Source organism: Taeniopygia guttata, chromosome 3 (genome assembly GCF_048771995.1).
Source record: "Taeniopygia guttata chromosome 3, bTaeGut7.mat, whole genome shotgun sequence".
Taxonomy (NCBI): Eukaryota; Metazoa; Chordata; class Aves; order Passeriformes; family Estrildidae; genus Taeniopygia; species Taeniopygia guttata.
In genome coordinates, this window is record NC_133027.1 from 23,656,489 (window position 1) to 23,661,820 (window position 5,332).

General features: G+C 40.4%; 1 protein-coding gene across 2 annotated transcripts in view; it reads right to left on the minus strand.

The window, feature by feature from the left end:
• The window catches only part of CSMD1 (CUB and Sushi multiple domains 1), a 1,058,834-nt gene that overhangs the window by 347,140 nt on the left and 706,362 nt on the right, over positions 1–5,332 (minus strand). The window lies entirely within an intron of this gene.

Below are 5,332 nucleotides of genomic sequence, written 5' to 3' on the forward strand. Positions count from 1 at the left end.
CTTAAGATTTTAACAAGACTTGGTTGAAAAAAATAAGTGCAACTGTTTGTATTACTAATTTGAAAGCTTCCAGTAGCTATCAAGATTACCTAAACAGACATGTAAATACCATGAATCTGCAGAATGGATATTATATTACACTATTTCAAAAGACAGAATTATGCTTGTCAAACCAAAGTTCAAGAAGTAGAAAAACAGTAGTACATAATTTGACCTTTTCTTTTTCTGCACAAAGTAATTCAGATCATACTTAAAATAGAGCTAGAATGTCTTGTGCCCTGAATTGTCTATCTATAACTGCTGTAATTATAGGCAGTATTCCAGCTGAGAAAGCCACTATAACATAGATAAGGAACCACCTCACAGAAGAACATTTCACCAAATAAAAATACACACGTCAGCATTTTTGTTAATTCTCTAAAGGGACTGTCTAAGGTTATGGAGAATCTAGGTTAAAAAAAAAAAAAACACATTAAAAGAAATGCTTTTCTTTTGTACACAATGACATGCAGCTATTCAAATATCTCAGGCTGTGGATATTTTTAAAATATGCAGCAAAAACATCAAAACCATAATTTCAGCTTGGCTCTTTTCTCCTCTTCATTGACATTAGCAGGGTGGATGTGAGTCGCAACATGCTCCCTCCTACTCTTGTCATTGTGGCAATAATAATTAATAAAACCCCTATGCAATTCATCACAATTTTCTATGGCATCTATGTGTCAGATATGCATTTCTCTCTTGAATATGTAATCTCAGTCATTCTGGTGGATCTGTTTATTTAGGTGAAATGTCAAACTGATAATTTCTTTCCCTCTTTCTTACACAGAATCAGTGACTTCTTCATGTCAACCTGTTAATTCTTGAAGGAAAGGGGCAAAAAGGCTATACTGACTCCTCAAATATATTCTGGTCCTCACAGTGTAAGTAAACCAAGACAAGCTTTAAATAAACAATCATTTTGGCCATGATCCAAAAGAAGAAAAAGACCTCAAGATTTCATTTTTGAGATTTTGACCATTGATCACCCTTTGAAAATCAGCATGCCTTCCCTATAACTGTTGAAAAACTCACCACAAAAAAACCACCGGGATTTTATTGATTAAAGCTGGTTTCCCAAATGAGTTGGGAATTTTTCAAAGTTTTTCAATTTGATGGAACAATCTTCCTTGTGTCTTCAAACTACTTCAAGATATATTTTATCAGTATCACATTTCTAGCTGTTAGCAGGGCACTTCAGCTTTACATCTGTGTAGAATGGAGCTCATGGTAACTAATTGACAGAAATGATCAAATACTGTGCATGAACCTTTTGAAGCCATCTCAGCACACAAGTGTATTAAGAAGTTATTATGATTTTCCTTAGCTAACTTGAAGCAGATATTCTTGTCACTCCCAAAGTATCTTAAAAACTACAATTTCATTTTGAGATCAGTTTAAAAACAAATACTTGCTCCTCCTTCTGAGGCTGAAAAGTCTCATTTCATCCATGACAGCCTGCAGCTGTTAAATAGAAATATGAATCAAATGCAGACTACTGAGGTAAAAAGCCCATTCCATTGTTTTGAGAAAAGTAACAAGTAAAACCTAGTTAGGTTCTGATTGTATCAATCTTATTTTATTAATCTGTTAGTATTTGTAGGGCAGTGGCACCCACAATAATAAAAAAAAAAAACTTGACAGTGGGCTATCTTATTTGACATCTGCCTATGGAATAATGTAAGGCAGGTGAAATAACCACTGCTCAAATGGAACTGAACCATAGAAAGCGACACACTACGACATTTCAGATCTCTATGACAATGCTTATTGAAAGGAGGATGGACTAGATAATCATAAATGTCCCTTAAAACCCAAACCATTCTATCATTATATGATTTTCTACTTTTCAGAGAGATTCAAGAAGCACTGTCAATAATTAGGGGCAGATTTTATGTCCTACATGTGTTTACTCACATGGTACAAGAGATGCATTGTATTCTTCTGGAAATATTCACTTTTGAATATTTACTGAATACTGTATTTGAAAAATAAAGGCCCACTGTAACTGGGATTTATGTCTTTTTTCTATATTGTCCCATAGCGAGAAGAGGGAAGGCAGGGCAGTTGGAGACCAGCACTGCCAGTTGTGGCTGGTATTGCTACACTAGAGACAGCATTAGTAGCAGTAACCACTAGTAAGTAGCAGATTGGTTAATGCTTCTGAAATTATTCAGCCATGTTAGTGGAAAGAAAATTAACTTAGCAGATCATCCCATGATAGTTCTGTTTAGTCTTTATGGGTCCCTGCTGACAGGTGAAAGCAAAAAATAATTCACAACCTTACCATATTTTGAACATGAAGTAACCATAATTGACTGGTGAAGTTGTCTTCCTCTTTTCCAATAGAAGGGTTTCCTGGTTGGTTGGGTTTTGGATTTGGGTAGGGTTTTGTTTGGGTTTGTTTGTTTGGGGTTTTTGTTTGGGTTTTTTTTTGGTTTTTTTTGTTTTTTTTTTGTTTGTTTGGTTTTTTTTTTTTAGTGCATAGTTGTTGTTGGGGGGTTTGTTGGTTTTCTGGTTCTTGCAGAAAAAGCAAGATTTGTCCTTTGTCATATATCCCATATATGCTTGGTTTGATACCTAGAAACTCTGGTGAGGCAGGTGCACAACCGTGGAGCAGCTACAGAAGTGAAACAGCAACACTTCACCATCATCTCTAGACTGTGTTTAGATTATATCCAGAGGTCTGCAAGGGTCATTGGGAAGAAAATATCATCTAGCATAAAAATGACAAGGTCCTGAATTTCACCTCAAAATGCACAGGACTGCCCACAGCTCTCCATGCAATACGAAACAAGAAGTTTTATGCTAGTTGTATTTGTCCTCTTAAAGATATCCCAGCCAAAGGGAAAACTTTCTTGCTACGCACACAATGAAAATATGTAAATGTCATGTAAAATCAATATGTATGGCAGTCTGGGTGAAATGAAAAATGAAACACGGCATGGATAAAAAAAGAAAAACATAATGGTGTTATAAACAAGTAATGTAATAGTTGGCTCTCACCATTAAGACATAGATATTATTTAGATATATAGTAATGTTATTGTAATATGTCATCCCATAGTCCTCTTTCCCCTCCCTCCTTTTAATAGCCTTAGTTGTCAAGACATTTAGAGGAGGCTTGTAGAGTTGTGTTTGCACTGTATATCCCCTCATAATGGTTTGTCTCTCCATATCCCCTCTTTGTATCTGTTTGGTTCATCCCAGCTTTCCCATCAGTACCTGTATGTCAATCAAACCTCAACCCATCCCCCTGTCTCCTCCTAGGTGATGTGTCCATCACCTGGTGACCCTTCCCCTTTGTCCAGACCCTTCTCCCAGGGTCACCAGGTAACTGGACCCTGGCTGGGACTCCTCCCCCACCCCCTCCTCAGTGGTCACTCTGAGGCCTTGCCCCCAGAGAGCCGCTCCCATGTCCTTCCCCTGTTGGCTGCTCAGGTTTCCCCGCCCCCCTATATCTGGCTGCTCTGGGCGGCGACTCTCTCTTGCTCTGGATGCCCTTCGAGGTCAGATGTGGCCTGGGATCTCTCCAGGCCCTCATCAAGCTTTGGAACTAATCCTGAGGGAGAGTGCCTCTTTCCTTTGCTTGTGGGACCAGCTCGTCTTTGGACTCACGTGGGAGCTTCTCCAAGCCCCCCAGGATCCAAGGAGAAGTTCCTTCCCTTTGCCCAACTCGCCCCACTGCCCAGCTGGCCGGGGTCCACAGGGAATCTGTTCTCGTGAATTCAAGGGGGAGATGCAGCAGAGGCTGGCTTGTTACCAAGAGACAAGCGTAACAACACTTGGCCTCCAAACAAGATGCAAGAAAGTAATCTCCACCAATAGATGCCGGAAAAAGAGTTGACCGACAAAACTTTGGGAGGGGGCTAAGGATATAAAAGGCAGGGCATCCATTTTGTGGATGAGCATATGGCTGGTAGTCATGGAGACTCCCAGTGATGAAAACATTTATTATTCAGTTCTTTGTTGTAATTTTTGTTAAGGTTTAATAAACCTTTTCTATTTTAAAAGGGAGCAGTCATTTCTCACAATGGTATTCTGTTATCTGTGAGCTAATATTAAGGAAACTACCCAGTTTGACCATTTATGAGACTCTGGCAGTCACACTTCCCCCAACAGAAACTTTCATAGCATGGACCAAAGCCCCTTCACAGCAGGCATCTCCAGTGATCTGACGAATCCCCATTTCACTGCCTGCACACCCCACCGTCACAGTCAGACCAGATTTCCTCACAGATTCTGTCCCAGGTCTCCTGAAGCAGTCCTGGATGTCTCATTCCATAAAGCCATTTATTCACAGTGCATTTACAATGAAGGAGCTCAAGCTGATGCCTCTGAGGAGAATCCCAACCAAGAAACCACTGGGCTCTTCTTCACAGTCTCACCAAGTGTGAGTCTTGCTTTTCCTTGTGAGTCTTTGGTTCCTGACTTGTCTTTGTCCATCCACCTTCAACAGTCTTCGCTGCCTTTGTTATCCGAAAGGTTTGGTAATTCTTGCTCCTGCTATGTCTCAGTATCTATTCACCCGGCTGGCACTACCTATCTTCATGCCCTTTTGTTATCCCAGAGGTGGGCAGTTCACAGCCTTCTGTCTCAGGCTCCTACCCAGAGCTCAGTCTGCAGCCCAGCTACCTGAACTAGATGTATTCCTCAACATTACATGGACTGAAGCCATGGCTAGGCTTCGGCAGCAGCAGTGGCTCCGTGAGAGATCAGAGCTGCCCCAGCCATACCCAGCCGGTTCCAGCCGGATCCAGCCGCCCACCACGGGGCGTGGCAGAGCCACGGCCGCGGTGGGGGCACCGCAGGGGCTCCGTGTATAAGAACAGTTCATGTAGAAAGGATGAGGGCCCAGAAATTGAATGGTACTTGCTTAGAACTCTGCATCTGTTTTGTACACAGGACCATTTGAACTTGCATAAACCTCTGTTTGATTTCTAGGCATGTAAATAAGAGACCTATTGAGGAAGTTCCACCAACTATGTGCATACAATTTAGAAGTAACTATTTCTTCTTCTCTGTAAAAAGCTTTAGGATAATAATATTCCTAACTGAACAAATCCATATCTAAAATAAGCTAGGATTAAGGCAGAACCACATTTCATTGTTTGAACAGGGAAAAAAAAAAAACAAACAAACAAAACAGCAACAGACACTGAGGCTTTTGGCTTCTCTACAAATTTATCCATGTTCTCATTATCTTTAGTACTTAAAGGGAAAATTCCCTCCTCCTACCAGCAATTAATAATGGCTTAAGATTTTCCTTCCTCTTCAGTTTTTTATCTCATAA